At 55.2% G+C, this 20969-nt stretch overlaps 1 long non-coding RNA gene across 1 annotated transcript; it reads right to left on the bottom strand.

Moving 5' to 3' along the window:
• Nucleotides 1–1464: 1464 nt before the first annotated feature.
• LOC142819592 (uncharacterized) lies at nucleotides 1465–13531 on the bottom strand. The gene is made up of 4 exons (XR_012897470.1): nucleotides 13165–13531; nucleotides 6684–6924; nucleotides 3299–3479; nucleotides 1465–1573 (listed from the first exon to the last, which is right to left on the bottom strand). It is a non-coding gene; the product is annotated as an uncharacterized LOC142819592 (long non-coding RNA).
• Between the last annotated feature and the right edge of the window lie 7438 nt (nucleotides 13532–20969).

The raw sequence follows: 20969 nt of genomic DNA, 5'->3' as shown, positions 1-20969 counted from the left end.
ACTACAGCAGTTTCTAGTGGTGGTGAGTTCCACGGATTAACGGGTTAATGGCTGGAAAAAGCATTTAGTTTAATCATAGTTCACTTCTCCCTTTTCAATTTCATCTCCTCTCTTATACCAGAGACTGCTCAAAAATTCTCCGGTGCTCTGAGATTTTTCAGCTCAAACCTTTCTGCAGTTAAAAATAGAAATTTCAACACATTTTGTGAATTCAAATTCATCAGACTGTTTCAGTCAGAAGAGATCCCCATTTAATGTTCCCCACCACAGGGGCCTGCCTATACATGTGGTGGCTCCGGGGTGAGGAGATCGGACAGAGAAACAGCAGGATGCCAATTACCACCTTTCACTGTGGTGCTGATATGCAGGCAGTGTGTCTGGGTGCCTGTGCAGTCGATGATCTCTTCATTGCAGTGATGGGAGAACACAGAGTAGCAGGCTGGACAGCGCCGGCCGTTCGGGGTGGCGTTATACGGAGGCACTAGGAAAAGTGGAACAAATGAAATCAACTTAGGGGACGAGCCCCAGGGGGCAGCGGGGCAGGGAGAGCAGCTGGGGGCTGCACTGCTCAGCCCCGGATCCCCCTGCAGGGGGCGCTGCAGCTCTGGGGCACAGGAGGTAGCAGGGGCAGGGAGAGGTTTGCAGCAGGAAATCCTAGATCCGATTCACAGGTGGTGCAAGCCTAGAGCCCCGCCCACCGACTTCCCCCCCCAAAGAGGGGTTCAGGGTTATCCAATGGGGAAATAAAGGCTCTTTCCTAATCCCGTTCTCTCTTCCCACAGGGAGGCCTGAAGGGGCCAGGCAGGGCAGGGGGCGCGCGGGAGCGGACAGGCTGGAGAAGAAGGCAGGTGCTGTACCGCTAACAGTGGCTGTTTTGCAGGCCTCCCCGACACAGCAGGCGACATTCCCGCTCACAGAGATCCCGTTCCCAAAAGTCACATAGTGGGATGTAAAGTTGCACAGGCTGGAGGGCACACAGGCCTTCACAGTGAACGGGCTCTTCATCCACCCTACATGGGAGAAAGAGGAGATGAAGCTTCAGGTCTCTGCTCCCCTCCCCCCCCCCCCCCCCCACGCTTCACAAGTGTGATTATGACTTACTTAAAGAGGGGGAAACTGAGGCATGACTCAATCCAGGTCAGTAGAGAACTAGCAGGACTGGTGCCCATAGCTGCCCCTCACCCTCACCCCTCAACCTCACCCTCTGGATTTCTCTTCCCTTCCTATAGTCACAAAGAGAACCCAGGAGCCCTGACTCCCCTGGCTCTAACCCACCAGACACCGCACACCTGCCAGGATCAACCATAGACTCCCCCAGCCTCCTCGCAGAGCCACAGAGAAAACCCAGGAGTCCTGGCTCCCAGACCCCCTGCTCTCACCCAACAGTCCCTGGTTCTGGGCGGGCTGATGCCGACCCAGCCTGTGTGCTGGGCTGGTTCAAGATCTCTGCACCTACCTACTACTGATTCTGTTTTTATGATCCCGCAGGAATCCAGTTGCTCTCTGCAGACTTGCATTGGGCCCGTACAGCTGATAGGGCCACCAACGCAGACCTCACAGGAAACACAGGCCCCTAGGGAAGCAAAGGCAACAGGATCCATCTGCGCTGAGCCTTCTCTGCAGCCCCATTGATTGTAAAGGAGCTACGGCCCATTGACCCAGCTGGGATCTGCCCTATTGATTCCATTAGAGCTGGGATCTCACCCTGAATTTCTTGGTTTTGTGCCAGCGATATCTGTCCCTCTATTGCACAACTAGGGGGAGGGCTGGATACACTGGAGGGCAGGGATCGGGTCCAAGTGACCAAGAGAAATTACAGGATTGGGCCAAAAGAAATCTGATGATGTTCAACAAGGACAACTGACGTAGTGGGGGGGAACTTGCTGGTTTCTATGGGTCTGTTGTAACCCCCACTGGCTGCCGCCGGTACCACAGCCCAGAAGGACGAGGGATGAGTCATTATGCAAAGGGATCTCTCAACCTGGCCGACCAGCTACCCCCCATGGAGAGGAACAACGGAAGGTGGATGCTGCCCTGGCTGGGGGGCAGGGCTGGAGGAGAGTTAGTTAGTTTTCTGTCTGGGAGGATGGAGGAAGCAGCCTCAGCAACAGTCTGGGGGGTTTAGAAGCCGAGACCCCCCCCCCCCCATATCAAGGGGGACTGAGGCATCCTAGGCCTGCTCTGTAACCCAATGACATCTATGCTGTGCTGTATCCTGGAGAGGCAATAAACCACCTCTATTCTACTAGCTTGTGGAGTCTGTTCGTGCCATTCCGGGGGTGAAGGAGGCGGGAGACCCCAACGTGTCGTCACACAAGTGCAGAGTCCTGCACGTGGGAGGGAAGAATCCCAAGCATTAGTACAGGCTGGGGACCGACTGGCTAAGCAGCAGGTTAGTAGAAAAGGACCTGGGGGTTACAGTGGATGAGAAGCTGCAGAGGAGTCAACAAGGCGCCCTTGTAGCCAAGAAGGCGAATGGCATATTAGGGGCATTAGAAGGAGCGTTGCCAGCAGATGCAGAGAAGTGATTATCCCCCTTTATTCAGCTCTGGGGAGGCCACATCTGGAGTATTGTGTCCAGTTCTGGGCCCCCTTCTATAGAAAGGATGTGGACACATTGGAGAGGGTCCAGCGGAGGGCAAACAAAATGATTCGTGGGCTGGAGCACATGACCTGCGAGGAAAGGCTGAGGGATTGGGGCTTGTTCAGTCTGCAGAAGAGGAGAGCGAGGGGGGATTTGAGAGCAGCCTGCAACTCCCTGCAGGGGGGTTCCAAAGAGGCTGGAGAGAGGCTGTTCTCAGGGGTGGCAGGTGGCAGAACAAGGAGCAATGGGCTCAAATTGCAGTGGGGGGGATTAGGTTGGATATTAGGAGAAATGATTTCCCTAGGCCGGTGGGGAAGCGCTGGGCTGGGTTCCCCAGGGAGGGGGTGGAATCTCCATCCCCAGGGGTGTTTCAGTCCCAGCTGGACAAAGCCCTGGCTGGGCTGGTTTATTTGGGCTGATCCTGCTTTGGGCAGGGGCTGGACTTGCTGCCTCCCAAGGTCTCTGCCACCCTGGGGTTCTGTGAGTCTATGAGAACCGAGGCAGGAGGCCCCGTCTCCCCAGGGAGAACCGGGAGGACCATCCCCCACCCCGTGTGGGACAGGTGCTGAGCAGCCCAGGGAGAAGATCTCAGAGCTGGAGCGTATTTCACCCCGGGGGGGGGCAGCCCCTCTTCTGCAGAGCAACTCTCCTGGGTGGGTCTTTGCCTGTCTGCACCGGGTAGGGGTCCAGGCACCCTCCCGGCCCCGTTCTCACCTGTCTCCAGCAGGGCCCAAAGGAGGCAGCAGAGGAGAAGCGTCTTCATGGTGCCAGGGTGGGAGCTGGAGCCGGTCTGGGGTCTGAGCCAGGGGGCTCTGGAGCCGCAAACTGTCTGTCGGGGGCTGGCCGTTCTCGACGGAGGCCGGGCAGGGTCGCAATGAGAGTCACCGGCCCTGAGCTGGGGGCAGGAAGGTTTGTAGCTCAAGTCCTCGGAATATCAGCACAGAGGCCCCAGGAACGTAAGGGCCAGACCCTGCCCCCACCCCAAAGTGTGACTGGGCTTTGGCACCAGGGTGACGGCCGCTGCCTGTGGTGGGCTGGGCGGGGGATGGTGCTGGGTTTGCTGCAGCTGCCTTGCAGGGTAAAGGACACTCCCCTCCTGGGAGGCAGGGACTATGGGGCAGGCTGAGGGGATCCCAGCAGGAGCTCCGATTTCCCTCTCTGGGCTCCCTGTTCCTAACCCGTCTCTATCTACACCCACAATAGGCACCACCCCCTAAAACGTCGTTCTCATTGGTTGGAGGCCCCCGCGAAAGGTGCGCTCTGTGGTCTGGTTGGCGCTGGCGCAGGCCGGTTCCCTGAGGGGAGGCCCGTGCTGGACACACATGCACCTCGCACCATTTTAATGTTTTAAAATGAATCTTCTAGAGGATATTTTTCAATATGGCCAGGTGGTTCCTCCTTCCCCAGTGCATGAGGATGGGCGGGGGATTTTCTCTGCTTGCTTCCCTCTGCATTTCTTAGCCCCAGGCCCTAAAATAGCGACACGGAAATCGTGTTAGTCCTCAGCCTACGCACCTGGTGTGCCAGCCCTAGTCACTGAGAGCCCCACCCCAATCCAGCTTTTGTATCTCACAGGTGGCAGCCAACGGACTCCTGGCATAGGGGTAGCAGGGCATTGAGGGCACAGAGGGGAGAGGAGATGGGGTCAGAGCCCCCAGCCCGGGTGGAAGGGGAGAGAGGGCATAAAGCCCTCAGCCTGGAGGAGGGGAGATGGGAGCACAGAGCCACTGGACTGAGGGGAGGGGAAACAGGACTGGTCCTGCCATGAGCGGAACTGAGGCGGCCGCCTCTGCCAGATTGGGGGGGGTGGGTGCCACTCGGCCGCAGAGTGCAGAAACGTGTCTGCTGCTGGTGCGTATGTAGGCAGCAGCGCAGCCCCGTGAGAGGAGAACAGGAAGGAGGCAGAATTGAGCCTTTCAAAGTTTTGGCCCAAGCGAGGGGGTCTGGCATTTGAGCTCCCCGCCTCCGGTGCCAAAATATTGTGGGCCAGCCCTGAGGGGAATTGGGAAGGAATGGGGGGGGGGGGGGTAAGTGCTCGGGGGTCCAGGAATTGGTGGTGGCTGAGGGGAAGGTGTGAGGATGAAAATGTTCTGTAGCCAGTGTGAGTGGATGGTGAATTGGTTTTAAGGGGGCAGCCCGGGGGGGGGGATGCAGGATGAGCCCTCCCCCCCAGGCCCAGTGTGGTAGGTCTCTGCTGCCCCCCAGGGGGCGCTCACTCTGCCCCGAACCCTCAGTGGCTGGTTTCCATGGCACCCATGTCCCCTGGATTCAAACCAGAGTGGTGATGCTGGGTCCTTGAGGGGATGGCTCAGGGGTGGGGGGGCCACAGACAAGTCAGACGGGGGCCGCACTGAGAAGCAAAAACCAAAGCAACCCCCCTCTGACCTGGCCCCCGACGGAGGAGACAGACCCTCCCCACGTTCCCCTCGCGCACCAGCGTCTCGGGGCCAAACCAATCGATTTTGTGTCTCCAGCCCCACGGTGGAGCCCTGAACTTCCGGGGTCAGATCCAGGCAAGTTGGGGGCCACATCCGGGCCCTGGTCCTGAGGCGCCCCACCCTGGTTTAAGGGGTCGCTAACCCCCCTCACTGGGTCCTGCCCCGAGGCTCCAGCCCCTGCTGAAGTTCAGGCCAGGCCAGGGTTCACTCCCGGTTCCAGCTGGTGCCATTCAGAGCTGCCCTTGGTCACTGACCCACAGGGCAAACAGCCCCCAGGGGAGTGGGACCCACGTTAACCCTCCAGGGGGTCTCAGGGGCGGCACCAGGTAACTGTGAGTCACTGCCCTCCGGCTGCTGGGGGCCCGTCCCGTGAGCTCTGCCGCAGGCTGGCCCCCACGCCCAGGGAAATGAGAGAGCTGGACGGGGTTTGGCGCAGGGCCACCGATGTGAGCCCACATATGGAGGAAACTTGCGGTAGGAGCTGTGACACGCTGAGATAGAGGCCAGGTGGGACCGAATGTGAAGCTTTTTAATCCGTTGAACTGTTAATATGGATTATTTTTAGCATTTCCCACTGGCTTCAGCAAGATACTTTTTCCCAGGTTTGTCAAATTGTAGGATTGGAGCGGTTTCTGTTTTGATGTGAATTTCCACATAAGTTATTTTTTCAAATTGTATTCATTTCAGTTCCCAGAAGGGCGTCCATATGGGCTTTGTAGCATTTTATCTGGTTGCTGTTTAAATTCCCAAACCTGTGTAAAATCCTGGGCTTTCAGCATTTTTTAGTTGAATTATCACAACTTTGCAAAAGGAGAGTTTTAAGCATTGTTTTCCAGTTGGTATCCATTTAAATCCCCACAGTAGTGCAAACATAGGGGCTGTGTCTACATTGGCACCCTTTTCCGGAAAAGGGATGCTAACGAGACACTTCGGAATTGCAAATGCCGGGGGGGATTTAAATATCCCCCACGGCATTTGCATGAACATAGCTGCTGCTTTTTTCCGGCTCGGGGTTTTGCCAGAGAAAAGCGCCAATCTAGACGGGATCTTGTGGAAAATAAACCCTTTTCCGGAAGATCCCTTATTCAAGTAGGCCTTATTCAACAATCCCTTGTTGCGTGGCATTTGAGCACACCGTGCATGCTCTCCCTGGCCCCACCGTGCCTTGTAGATGGTCGGTGCGCGGTGCCGGGGAATTTAAAGTGCGGGGCTGCAGCTCTCTGTCACAATCCCCCTCCTCCTCCTGCAGCTGCCAGCCGGCCTTCTGGCTGACCCTTCGGAGGACAGCCCATAGGGAAATTCCCGATGCCCCACCAGGCCAGTCCGCCCCTGCCTCCCCCACTATTTTGGGGACTCAATTAAGTCTTTGAACACGGTGCAGGGGTATTTATTTAAGATGAGACATATCTATGAATATTTGGGAGCTTGTAAATCTAGGTATTCGACTAGCTAGGAACCTGTTCATTGAGCTCGTGTAAAATAGGAGTGGCAGGTGACTGGTGTTCAGGACAGCCTAGGGAGCAGCACAAGTGCCGGTGTCTGTGCCTAAGCGTTGCTGGACAAGCCGTCGCTCTTCTGCCAAAGGTTGAGTATTAACAACCCGTGACCTCGAACAGCATAAAACGGTGACAGCAACAATTGCAAAGGAACAAGCGACTTACCAACGGTGCCAGCGACTCAGCCCCCACCTGGGCGCAGAGACTCTAATCCCGACTCCGTCCTCTGCCAGGCCGACCGACGTCGCGCTTTGCCGGTGTGATTTCAACTGGGAGCCAAAGGTCCCTGCAGCTTTGACTGTCAGTGGACAGATCGTGGTCTAATATACTCCGTGGATAGAGGAAATGCATCTGAGTGTTCTTGAGGAAGTGGGCAGGGTGACTCACTGTCACTAGAAAACGAATCCTTTAAACAAAAATGGTCAGGGAGTAACTGTGACTTGGTTCCATTCACCAGCCTATAACAGGGGGTGTCACTTTCCCCTGGTGCGCCCCTCACAGTCTGCTCCCTTAAGATCCAGTTTGTTTTGTAAATATGCAGCTGTGATGCCAACAGGCTAAGCAGTGAACCCAGCACTGGCCATAGGCGCTCTTCCGACTTCTGCACAGTCCACTAGGAATGAGATAACATCGCCCTGAAAATGATACTAGTGCACCAAAGAGTGTCTCTGCACCGTTGGATTCACACCACAATTATTACAGAGTTCGAGCTCCCCATGTGGAGATACAAGCCAGGTGTCTCCATCCCCCTCGCGTGATACAAACGCCGCAGCCTGGGGATCCGCATGTCATGGGCCAGGTGTGTTCGCGAACCAACTGTTCGGCCTTCGCAGCTGCTGTGGAGGAAGGGCCGGGATGGTTCAGCTCGGGTCCCTCCGAGGAGCTGGGGTTGTCGCTGACGCCTACACAGCCCTGGCCCTTTCTGGGCCCAACGGGGACATGTGCTCCCTCTGCCTGGCCCTTCCTTTCAGAGCGACTTTTAGACAAGTTCTATAGCCTTGTCCCGGGAGAGAGACAGACACCCCCCCCCTTGTGGGCGATCACCTCGGGGTTCATCCCAACATCGTCTGACTTGACCTAGAGCCTGATCTTACATTTCATTGAGTCTGATCAGAACCGACTGGCATGACTAGCTCCCAGAGGATACCAGTGTCTGCACTATTGTATCTGCCCAGCTTCTGAGCCCCACAAGCCGACCGAGGCTCCAGGACTCAGGGCCGCAGGGTGGTTTGGCACTGGCGATGGAGCCAACGTCCCTCCCATCTCCAGTGCCTGGAAGGGAGGGATGGGATGTGGGTGGGACACCCCTTCCTGTACCAGAAAATCAGCGTGGCCTGATGCAGCAAGCCCTGCGGTGGGACCAGCTCGGCCACTGGCCCCCTGGGCGGCCTTGAGCAGGTCTGTGCCTCAGTTTCCCCAATTGTAGTAGCAGGAGAGTCACGTCACTGGTGAGGGAAAGGCATAAAGGGGACTCGGGGAGTTACCCAGCCAGGTTCGCCAGCGGAGGGAGGCCAGGAGACAGGGCTGTGGGTTGTTTCTTTTCCCTGTAGAAGAGGAAATTTCTGATGGGAAGAAATCCCATGGCCGGCCCTTCCTCTACCCACACATAGGGGCCCTCACCAGACAGGCGCCTTGATCCTAGAGACCTCCAGCCAGGCCCCGGGGTGCACCTACTGGCCCATCCCCCACATGCCTAAGCTCCTTCTGCAACCCATATGACAGTGTGAGTGCCTGAGGGCAGGAATGAGTGTGTGTGAATGACTGAAGGGGGGTGTATTGGTGTGTGAGAGGGAGAGCTGGTTCCTCTTTAGTTTAAACCTTCAGTGGAAGCTTCATCTTCTTTAGCTAAACCATCTAGTGGAGTGTGAATTCCTCAATCAATACGTCCACCCTCCTGTAACCGCTGGCGGTCTCCAGTGGAAATTTTTGGGGGTAACATTTTGGGTCGGGAGAGGAGAGTGAAGTGCAGGGTGTGTGTGTGTGTGTGAGAGAGAGAATGACACATGTAATCCCCAGACGCACACCACACACGCATGGATTCACTATCACACACATGATAGAGGTCTATAAAATCATGAGTGGTGTGGAGAGGGCCGATAAAGAAAAGTTATTTATTAGTTCCCTAAATATGTCTACACTGGCCACTTGCTTTTCCGGAAAAGCAATGATGATCTACTGTAAAATCGTCATTGTTTTTCCGGAAAAACTATGCTGCTCCCGTTCGGGCAAAAGTCCTTTTCCAGAAAAACTGTTCCGGAAAAGGGCCAGTGTAGACAGCACAGTAGTCTTTTCTGCAAAAAAGCCCCGATCGCGAAAATGACGATCGGGGCTTTTTTGCGGAAAAGAGCATCTACATTAGCCACGACGCTTTTCCGGAAAAAGTGCTTTTCCAGAAAAGCATCCTGCCAATGTAGACACGCTTTTTCTGGAAATACTTATAACGGAAAACTGTTCCGTTTTAAGCATTTCCAGAAAAGGGTGCCAGTGTAGACATTGCCCCAATGAAATTAATGGGTAGCAGGTTTAAAACTAATAAAAGAAAGTTCTTCTTCACACAGCGTGTTGTCAACCTGTGGAACTCCTTGCCAGAGGAGGCTGTGAAGGCTAGGACTATAACAGAGTTTAAAGAGAAGCTAGATAATTTCATGGAGGTTCGGTCCATAAAAGGCTATTAGCCAGGGGATAAAATGGTGTTCTTGGCCTCTGTTTGTCAGAGGCTGGAGAGGGATGGCAGGAGACAAATCGCTTGATCATTGTCTTCGGTCCACCCTCTCTGGGGCTCCTGGTGCTGGCCACTGTCGGTAGACAGGCTACTGGGCTAGATGGACCTTTGGTCTGACCCAGTACAGCCGTTCTTATGTTCTTATGATCCAAGACTCACAATGACACACACAATCCAGGTCTCAGGATTCTATATACATGGGCACGCACACACACAGAGTCCAATACTTAGACACACACAGTCCAAGATGTGATTACACACACATTGTCCAATACATGCTATCATACACACACGTGCACACAGAATCCAGGACTCATGATCGCACATGCACAGGGTATGTCTACATGACAGTTTTTTGGGAAAACGGCTGGTTTTTCTGAAAAAACTTGAGTTACATCCATACTGCAATCACAGAGGGGTTTTTCTGGCATTGGTAATCCTCGTTCGGTGAGGAAGAAGCCTTTTTCCGAAAGATCTCTTCTGGACAAAGGCCTGTGTGGAGGGGGAAGAGGGAGTTCTTTCCCAAGAGAGGAAAGAGGAAAAAGCACAGGTGCCCTGGTAGCCACTCCACCCACAGTAACCGCAGCCCTTCCTCTGTAGCATGGGGTACAGATCACAGCTGGAGGATTCTCTGCATCTTGGGGTCTTCAAAGTATTTGAAGGCTTCAATATCTGAGATATGGGTGAGAGGATTATTCTAGGAGGGGTGGGTGAGATTCTGTGGCCTGCACTGTGCAGGGGGTCAGACTAGATGATCACAATGGTCCCTTCTGACCTTAAAGTCTATGAGTCATATGAGTCTATGAGAGCGTCCATTCGCTTTTTCAATGCAATTTCGCAGTGTGGACGCTCCCTTTCAGAGGAAGTTTTTCCAGAAAATCTCTTCCGGAAAAGCTTTTTTCAAAAGAAGGCTGCAGTGTAGACACAGCCACAGAACCTAACGCTCATTATCACACACAGGAAACACACAATATCTGAGATTCACTATTACATACACACACACACACACACACACACACGACCCAAGAATCACTCCCCTCCCCCCCATAGACACCTGCTCCTGCCCAGTTTTCTCGTGTCTGTTTTATTCTGCTCATCCCGTTCCAGGGGACGTGAATCCGAGCCCTGCCACCAGCATGTTGCTCCCCAGGGCAGCGGGGCTGAGCCGCGGGACGGGGGATCAGGAGAGGCCGTTCACCAGCAGCACGGTAAGGAGGGCTGGGAGGACGAGTCCAGCTGGTTCCGGAGCCACAGTGGCCCCGGGGGAGGAGTCTGGGCTGCATTTAGCCATGGCGAGATCTGCACCGGGATCTGGATACAGGAGTTCGTAGGATTGATTTTGCTCAGCTGTACGTTTCGATTATTTTCGATGGGAATATTTTTCCCTTTGGATGAGGGGCATGAGACTGTGTGTAGTGAAACTGACGTTTTCTGCTACAAGGCAGAATACAGAGGAAACTTGGTGGCCTCCCGCTTTTTCTCATGGCTGTATCACATCACAGCTGATGTTTTCCCTTAGCCATAGGGGTGTGTAAGAGCCTGAAATCCTTGGTTCTAATGGCCAACATCCATGCACCTATTGGAGAGAGTCGTTATGTAACGAGGTGCCGCAGGATTCCAATGAAATACCCACAACTTGACCCCTATTGCAAGGGAGCGTTAAAAATAAATACAGAAAAAATAAATAGCCGTAGTCTATTGTTTGAGCTAGTGAATTAAGCAATAGCTTGAGCTTTAGCGCAATTCAGTTCCACCCTGTCTCTGACAAAGGTCTCACCTTGGGTGAGTCATCTCACCATTCTGTGCCTCAGTTTCCCAGCGAGAACCATATTTCTTGCCCGCTCTAGAGTGCTGTGGGAGCAACTGATGAGCTTGTCAGGGCGATGCTGACACTGGGTGGTTTGATGGTGGAAAAGTCTGAACTTTGTGAACCTCAGTGTCTGCAGGCAGGAAATGGATATTGCCCCAGCGTTTGCTGGAAGTGTGACAATAGAAAGGCATGGAAGCAGAAAAATGCTTAAACAAGCCAGTGTGATCAACTGAAACACCACACACACACACACACACACACACACTCACTCTCTCTCTCTCTCTCTCTCTCTGTCTCTCTCTCTCTCTTTCTCTCTCTCTCTCTCTGAGACTCTGAGACTCTGACTCGGCCAAGCCTGGGGATAAAAAATTCTCCCTAGAGCGCTGTGGCTCCGGACTGGCGCTGCCTCGTTTCCCCACTAGGGGTCACTCTCAGCCACAAAAATTGAAACTGTTGCCCACGGAAATAAATAAGGAATCGCCAAAGGTTCGGTCCCCGCTTTGTGTTATTCGGTGCGACCCAAAGGGGAAGCGAATCCGGCCGGGATCCCGGGGCCGCTGGGCGGGGAGGGAGCTGCGGGGGGGGGGGGATGCAGGTGCAGGGGCGTTGTGAGTGCGTGTGCCCGTGGGCCGGGCTGGGGGATCAGCGCTGGGACGAGGATCCCGGCTGCCTTCAGAGCTGGGCGTCCAGCCAGCAACGGCCACGTCCGGCCACCCCGCTCTGAATGGGGCCGTGCCCTGGCCGAGGGGGGAATCACAGAACGAGGGCTACTGAGCGGGGAGTAAGGGGGGGGAGGCACTGGCCATGTGACTGCGCCCCCCAACCTGGGGAAGAGCCAGGCCCCGCCCTCCCATACTCCAGGCCCCGCCCCTGCTCCATCCCCGCCGCGCCCTGGTTGTTAATTCTCCTGCTGGGGGAACAAACACAGGCGGGCTGAGCTGAGAGCAGGAGGGAGGCGGCCCCGACCCACGCACGGGCCAGATGACAGGGTGGGTGGGGCTAGAGCCACAGCCCTGGGGTACCGGCACCGCGGACCCCTCCGTGCTCCGTGCGTCAGAGCAGAGAGGGCCAAGCCTTAGATGGTCTCGCCGGGGAGCGGCAGCGTGAGACGGATGCTTCTGGGATCAAGAACGATCCACCCACGAGTCCAGAACAGGAGGGAGAGAAAACAGGCGGCTCCCCAAACAGCGGGAACAAAACGGGCCGCTCCCCAAATAGCCCCCTGCCCGCTCACTCCCCCTCTGTCACTGTGCTGGGCATGTCCCGCTTTTCAGAGGGTGTCTCAGCATTGCCAGGGCTCTGCCGCTGCCTCAGTTTCCCCACATTTACTCCGGCCTCCATTAACGTTCACAGGGTGGTGGAGAGGAGCTGGGAGCCAGGACTCCTGGGCTGTCTCACTGACTTGGGGGGGAAGGTCTAGTGGCAAAAGGCACTATTGCGTCCCTGCTTTTTCAAGAGAGAGCATCTAGACTCTATCGACAAGGCGCTTGCTTTTACAGAACTGGCTGTAGTCTAGATGCTCTTTGTCAACAGAGGCTTTGTCCACAAAACCCTGTAGTCTAGACTGACCCCCACTGGCTTGGGATGCTGGGAGACTAGTGGTTAGCGCTGGGGTGGCAGGGGCTGGGAGCCTGGGCTTTCTGCCTGACTCTGGCTGCAGTGTCAGATTTAGTGGCCAGAGGGAGGGGGCTGGGTGCCTGTAGGGGAGCCTGGAGAACCCCCCCCCCTCTTCCCCAGAATAATATTGTCTGCATTGTCCGACCCTGCCTTAACTGAACTAACGATGCTGCCTTGGGCAAAGTGCGGATTTCTATTAGGCTTAATTATAATAATCTTCTACTAATTGCTTTTGCTTCGCACTGTATGAATTGCTTTAGAATGGATAGTGTTTAAATTGAACAGCCCTTGTTTGTAAGGCTTGTATGTAAACAACTCTATCGACTGCTTCAGGCTAGCAGCGAATAGGAAAGTGGTGACGTCTCTCCGGAGTGTCCTGCTTTCCCTTGGTGCTACACATGGAATCCCAGGGCAGTGCCCAGAGAGTTGGATCCCACCTCCTGCTCCGGGAGGAGAGTGTGACCTAGTGGTTAGAGCCCCGCTAGGATGCCACTTACCAAATGGTCCTTAGAGTCGGGTTTGCCTGATGTGAAATCAGGGCCCCGTTCCGCCAAGCTGCACCCGTCTCTCGCTTGGGTCTGTCCAGCGGGGCTGGGGCTGCCTCGCTTTCCCGGTTTATGCACCGGCGGCTGCGATGCAACATAGAAACCGTAATGGATTTGCGCTCGGCTCCAGGGAGAGTCTGTAAGTTTGTATCCCCCTCGCTGGTGTACTGTGGCTGCACCGGCCCTGCCTCCCTGAGACCTCTGGGCACCCTGGCACGGCCCCTGCCTTCCTGCCGGGAAGCGGGATTCCAGGAATGGGAGCCTCTTTTAACCCTTTGCCTGCCTGGCGCGGGGAGGCCTCTCGGCTCCAGGGACCCCGTGTAGAGGCTCCGGGAAGGGCGTCTCCGTGCCCCCGAGAAACGCCCCGCAGCCGGCAGGGCTGCCCGCGTCTCAGCCCCTGGGTGGGCCCCCTCCGCGAGGGGTGAGCGGGGCGCTCAGCGGGAAGCAGGGGACTCAGCCCCAAACACTCAGGGGCTGGAAGCGACGCCCGGGCTCCCAGACCCCGCTCCCGTCCCCCGCTGGGCTGCACCCGCCCAACGCGTTCCCAAGGGGCCTGCCCCACGCGTGGCCCTGCAGCAGGGGGCGCCGCAGGAGCGCGAGAGGCGAGGCGGGCCGTGGCCGTGGGGTCCCCTCGGGGGTGCAGCGCCCGGCCCGGGCTGCCACGATAGGCCACGCGCCGACCAATGGGCTTCAGCCCCCCCCACTCGAACGCCCCCCCCCCACTCCCATCAGTACCCAGTTCCCAATGAACAGGCGCTCCGCTAAGCAGCGCATTGCATGGGGGGGGGGGGGGACGGGGGTGCTGCAGGCCATAGGGGGCCCAGCATGTGTGGGGCGGGCATGGCACCAGCGGGGAGGGGGCTGGGTCAGGAGCCCGCTGCACTGGAGGCTGGGGCTCCTCTGGCCTTGCTGAGATCGCCAGGGATCCCTGCTCAGGGTTGGGGGGGTACAGGAGTGTAGTGAGACCTGCCCCCCCCCCCTCCGGTAGCACCATGTGGACACATGAGCCCGTTGAGAAAGGCACCAGCCTTCCTGCAGAGACAGCAAACCCACAGGGAGGGCGAACCCGCGGCTCCTTTGGACGCGGGGTTGGGAGCCCTGACGGGAGGGGGGGTCGCCAGTGGGTGGGGCAGCAGGACCCGTGGGGTCTATTCCTGGTTGGCTACGGGCGGGTTACTAAAGAGCAGGCTTCTGGGGGAGCGAGGTGCAGTGGTTAGAGCAGGGGTGGGGGTGGCAGGACTCCTGGAGGAGCAGTGGCCCCACAGAGACCAGGGTGGGGTTGGGACTGCAGTCAGGTCTCCGGGGTTCTCCAGAGCGGGGTGGGAGGGGGGAGATCTGGGAGCCAGGACTCCTGGGGTCCCTCCAGAAAGGACACGGGATGGGCTGGGTGTCACCCGCCCACAGTGCGGGGCCCACGGCCCTGCTGCGGCGTCTGACCCCAGTGACGCCCAGCCCAGGGTCTGAGCCTCCCCCCCCCCAGCCATTGCTCCAGCATCTTGTGCAGGGGAAACATTCAGGGCCTCAGGGTGCCGGGAGGTGGGACTGAACGAAGGGCTCCACACAGCCCCCCCCCCCATCTGTTTACCGCAGTCCCCCCGATTCCCAGCTCTTCTCACTGGCAGCGATCACTTCCCTTCCCCCGCAGGAGTGGAACCCAGACTCTCACTTCACTGCCCTGCTTTCACCTGCTGGACTCCCCTCCCCTCCCAGAGCCAGGGCCAGGCCCAGAGCCTGCTGCAGAACCACTGCACCCCATGCCCTTCCCATGGGTGGGCTAGACCCCCTTGAGTCCTGGCTTCCAGACCATTTGCGCTAACCACTGCACCACACTTCCCTCCCAGAACTGGGGAGAGAACCCAGGAGTCCTGACTAGCAGGTCCCCTTCCTCAATCATCATGATGGAGCCCCAATTTCCTCGGCTCAAGCAGCATTACTCTGCCGTGCCCCTCTTGTCATGAATCATGGGCTGTGTAAATGGTTAGCATGAGTGCATGAACAAATGAACAGGAAGTGAGCCGAAGAGAGGCCAAGCTGAGGTGCAGGCAAGAGCCTCGAAGGGTTATGGACTTGTTTACAACTGTCAGAAAAAGGACTGTGTGAGATAAAAGAACTGTGTATGTAGCTGAGGTAGCGTTCCCAGCATTGCCAGATAAGAAAAAGTCGCAAGGGAAGGATCTAACCAAAGACAGACCATTGTTTCACACTCGTGGTGAGACAAGAGGTGCAAAACCCAGATAATTCTGGATCAGTCATGGACACACCAGTAAGAAGAAGAGGGTATCACTAATGGACTGTATTCAACCAGTGGATGGCATCTCACTGGATTGGCCCCTGCCGAGGGGATATATCCCACACCATTTCCCCCATTTGCAGTACCAGGCAAATGAGTTGAAACAATAGTAAAGAATAAAATTGTGAGGCATGTAGAAGAACATAATTTGTTGGACAAAAGTCACCATGGTTTCTGTAAAGGGAAATCCTGTCTTACTAATCTGTTAGAGTTCTTTGAAGGGGGTTAACAAACATGCGGACAAGGGGGATCCAGTAGATATAGTATACTTGGATTTTCAGAAAGCCTTTGACAAGGTCCCTCACCAAAGGCTCTTGTGTAAATTACATGGCCATGGGATAAGAGGGAAGGTCCTTTCTTGGATTGAGAACTTGTTAAAAGACAGGAAACAAAGGGTAGGAATAAATGGTAAATTTTCAGAATGGAGAGAGGTAACTAGTGGTGTCCCCCAAGGGTCAGTCCTGGGACCAATCCTATTCAACTTATTCATAAATGAGCTGGAGAAAGGGGTAAGCAGTGAGGTGGTAAAGTTTGCAGATGATACCAAACTGTTTAGGATAGTCAAGACAGAAGCAGACTGTGAGGGACTCCAAGAAGATCTCACCAAACTGAGTGATTGGGCAACAAAATGGCAAATGAAATTTAATGTGGATAAGTGTAAAGTAATGCACATCGGGAAAAATAACCCCAACTATACGTACAGTATGATGGGGTCTATGACAAATCAGGAAAGAGATCTTGGAGTTATTGTGGATAGTTCTCTGAAAACTTCCACACAGAGTGCAGCGGCCGTCAAAAAGGCAAATAGGATGCTAGGAATTATTAAGAAAGACATAGAAAATAAGACCCAGAATATCTTACTGCCCCTGTATAAAACTATGGTACGCCCACATCTTGAATACTGTGTACAGATGTGGTCTCCTCACCTCAAAAAATATATTTTGGCCTTGGAAAGGGTTCAGAAAAGGGCAACTAAAATGATTAGGGGGTTTGGAACGGGTCCCATATGAGGAGAGGTTAAAGCAACTGGGACTTTTCAGTTAGAAAAGAGGAGACTGAGGGGGGATATGATAGAGGTCTATAAAATCATGAGTGGTGTGAAGAGGGCAGATAAAGAAAAGTTATTTATTAGTTCCCATAATAGAAGAACTAGAGGACACCAAATGATATTAATGGGTAGCAGGTTTAAAACTAATAAAAGAAAGTTCTTCTTCACACAGCGTGTAGTCAACCTGTGGAACTCCTCGCCAGAGGAGGCTGTGAAGGCTAGGACTATAACAGAGTTTAAAGAGAAGCTAGATAATTTCATGGAGGTTAGCCATAAAAGGCTATTAGCCAGGGGATAGAAACAGTGTCCCTGGCCTCTGTTTGTCAGAGGCTGGAGAGGGACGTCAGGAGACAAATCGCTTGATCGTGTCTTCGATCCACCCTCTCTGGGGCACCCGGTGCTGGCCACTGTCGGCAGACAGGATACTGGGCTAGATGGACCTTTGGTCTGACCCAGTACGGCCGTTTTTATGTTCTTATGTTCTTATGTTCTTATGAGCTGGAGTCCATCGATTTGGTATATTGGAGTAACGTGCACGTCGGACTTCTGCCTCAACCAAATCAACCGACGTTACCTGGGGTCTGGCCACACTCACAACCCCTCAGAGACCTACCTGGTGGGAGGCAAGCAGTCACCCGTTAGCCTGCCGTGTGCATCAGATGGTGGAGACCTCGCGCACCCCTTTGGGTCTCTACCCCCTGACTTCGCCTGGAGGGCACATTCCTCCCAGAACTAAGCCCTTCAGAAGAGTAACAGTCATGTGCTACAGGCAGAGAAACAGGCAGAAGACAGTGGAGGAGGGAGAGGCCGTCCCTGCTGGGCTGTGCCGTGTGTGACTGGCATCTAATCCTGACTGGAGGATCATAGAATCCTAGACTCCTAGAACGCTAGAACGGGAAGGGACCTCGAGAGGCATCGAGTCCAGTCCCCTGCCCTCACGGCAGGACCAAGCACCATCTAGACCATCCCTGACAGGTGTCTGGCCAACCTGCTTTTACATATCTTCAGTGAGTGAGGGAGATTCCACAACCTCCCTGGGCAATTTATTCCAGTGTTTGATGACCCTGACAGGTAGGAACTTTTTCCTAATGTCCGACCTAAACTTCCCTTGCTGCAGTTTAAGCCCATTGCTTCTTGTTCTACCCTCAGAGGCCAAGATGAACAAGTTTTCTCCCTCCTCCTTATGACACCCTTTTAGATACCTGAAAACTGCTATCATGTCCCCCCTCAGTCTTCTCTTTTCTAAACTAAACAAACCCAATTCCTTCAGCCTTCCTTCAGAGCGCATGTTCTCTAGACCTTTATCAATCTTCTTCCTCTTCTCTGAACCCTTTCCAATTTCTCCACATCTTTCTTGAAATGCAGTGCCCAGAACTGGACACAACACTCCAACTGAGGCCTAACCAGCGCACAGTAGAGCAGAAGAACGACTTCTCGTGTCTTGCTCACAACACACCTGTTAATGCATCCCAGAATCATGTTTGCTTTTTTTGCAACAGCATCACACTGTTGACTCATATTCAGCTTGTGGTCCACTATAACCCCTAGATCCCTTCTGCCTTACTCCTTCCTAGACAGCCGCTTCACAATGTATGTGTGAAACGGATTGTTCCTTCCTAAGTGGAGCCCTTTGCATTTGTCTTTATTAAACTTCATCCTGTTTAAAGGGAAAGAAGAAGACATTCTATTAATATATTAGAAGCATTAGGAAGACCAAGGACAGGGTAGGCCCACTGGTCAGTGAGGAGGGAGAAACAGTAACAGGAAACTTGGAAATGGCAGAGGTGCTTAATGACTTCTTTGTTTTGGTGGTGCACTTGACTCAGCGTCTGGTGACCGTGGTTCTGCGAGGGGACGTGCCGATGCTCCCACCACGATCAAGCTCACACTGCAGGGACCCTGAGCTGCAGGGGAAAGAGGACCATCCTTAGCTCCCCTGCTTTCTCTGCAGAACCCCGGAGTCCTAATATGTAGGTCCCCCACCCTCTTGAAACCACCAGACCCCCCACTCCCTCCCAGGAGACACGTCGGGCCCATTCCGTGGCCTTGTCCATTTCACTACCTGCTGGGGGCCGGGACTCATTGGCCAGTTCCCTGAGGCCTGGCGGGGTTGCTAGGAGACTGACTGAGACATCGATGGTGCGATTCCCTCCTGTCAGGGCGCAACCTCCCGAGTCAGCACAAACGGGCCCGGCTGTTCCCCGGATGCTGGAGGCAGAGAGTAGCAGGCAGCTTCCAGGCCTAAAAGCCCCACACTGGCCTGTCGTGAACTCCCCGGGTACGTCTACACTACAACGTTAATTCGAACTAACTAATTCGGACCGCCCTGCCCCCCAAGAGTTGGTGGAGGGCGGGGAAGTAGGGGCAGGTGTCATCCCCTGCAGTGGCGCCGCCCCTGGTGGCCCTGGCGTACGCCTGCCGCAGCTGCTTAACTTTAATGCGCACCTGCTCCCGGGAGCGCCTGTGTCCCTTGCGGGCCATGGCAGTCGCTAAGCAGGCATAGACGGCCGCGTTCCTCCTCCTAGTGCGGAGATCATGGACGTTGGGGGCCTGCCCCCAGACCTCAATGAGGTCCATGACCTCCGCACTAGTCCAGGGGGCCGCGCGCCGTGTACGGCCCCTGGCTGGCCCCGGGGTGCTCGGGGTCTGGGCAGGGGACAGCTCGATGCCAGTGGCTGCCTGGTTCATGGTGGGGCCACTCGGTCAGGGGCAGAGACTGCTGGCAGGGCTGTCTGACTCCAGTACCGTCTGGCCAGAGTTTACCCCTTTAAGGGCCCGGGGCTGGGGGAGAGGAGAAGAGTTTTCCTGGTTGTGCCCAGAGAGGCCACCAGGGGGAACCTGGGGAGGGCTAGCCTCCCACTAGTTCGAATTAAGGGGCTACACACCCCTTAATTCGAACTAGCTAGTTCGAACTAGGCTTAGTCCTCGTGGAATGAGGATTACCTAGTTTGAACTAAGCGCTCCATTAGTTCGAACTAACTTTGTAGTGTAGACATATCCCCTGTGGGCACAGCAAGGAACTACCCCCCCCCCCCCCCCCCAAGCCACAGAGCTACCAATATCTGCTTTGGACGGTGGCTTCTTTACCCCCTGCTCTCTCTGCTCCACCAAAGGGCTTCATTGCTCCCTCCACTGATCAAGGAGGAGGCTGGGTGATGTAGAAGCTGCAGAAACCATTTTATGTTTAGCTAGAAGCCATCTTGTAGAACAGAAACCATTTCAGCTTTTTGTCTTTCCACGAAGGCCAGAGTGAACTTTCTATCACCCCATGTGCCAGGCCAAGACAGATGTGCTATTGGAATGTGTTCATTGGGCTAGTTCAGACAGGAGAGGCACTCCCTCGTACCTGTCCGACTTCTTGTTGATAAGGCTTTGTTTTCCCTAGCTTAATTGAGGATTTCTGTAATTGGATGCCCTGACATCAGGCTGTTTGGTCAAGGGTATAAAGATACTAGGACTGATTGTATTAGGCAGCTTCACTGGGCCTGGCTTTGCTGGGACCACGTTTGGCTCACTTGGCTTTTATTGGCCAATAAAACTATCTGTTTAGCCACGTAAACTAATTGAAATCTTTGCTTCAACAGTGAGCTATTGTCTGGCTCTAAGACCCCACCCTGACGGCAGCCCCCAGGCCCACTCTGTGCACAAGGGCCCTTCTGCAGAGCTCTCCTGCAGGGGAAACAGTTACGCTTCAGGGCATCGGGAAGTGGGACTGAAAGAAGGGTTCCACACGGCCCCCTCTCCTGTTTTTACCCCAGGCCCCCCGATTCCCAGCTCTTCTCACCAGCAGCAATCGCTTCCCTTCCCCCCCCCCCCCCCAGGAGTAGAACCCAGACTCTCTCTTCGCTGCCCTGCTTTCACCCGCTAGACTCTCCTCCCCTCCCAGAGCCAGGGCCAAGACCCCAAGCCTGCTCCAGAACCACTGCACCCCACTCTCTTTCCATGGGTAGGCTAGACCCTCCCCCCAAGTCCTGGCTCCCAGGCCACTTGTGCTAACCACTAGACCACACTCCCCTCCCACAACTGGGGAGAGAACCCAGGAGTCCTAACCAGCAGGCCCCCTCCATCCTGCATTAACCATCTTCATGAAGCCCCAATTTCCACGGCCCAAGCAGCACAACTGTCCCGTGCCCCACTAGCCCCTCGGCAGAACCCAGGCGTCCTGGCTCCTACCCCCACCGCTCTAACCACTGGGTGCCGCTTCCCCCAAGACCAGGAGCAGCTGCCAAGAGTCCTGCCCTTAATCAATGTGGCCCCAGGAACAGAACCCAGGCTGCCGGCTGCCCTGACCATTGTGGGACCCGCTGCCCCTCAGGGCCGCCTGAGCAGAGCTGGAGTCTCGCTTTCCTGGAATTCCATTTCTTGGCAGGAAGGCGGGGGACGTGCCAGGGCGCACAGAGGCCTGGGGGGAGGGCAGGG

Source organism: Pelodiscus sinensis, chromosome 24 (assembly GCF_049634645.1).
Source record: "Pelodiscus sinensis isolate JC-2024 chromosome 24, ASM4963464v1, whole genome shotgun sequence".
Taxonomy (NCBI): Eukaryota; Metazoa; Chordata; order Testudines; family Trionychidae; genus Pelodiscus; species Pelodiscus sinensis.
The sequence above is the reverse complement of the archived record's forward strand: the minus strand, read 5'-3'. Positions and strand labels throughout refer to the sequence as shown.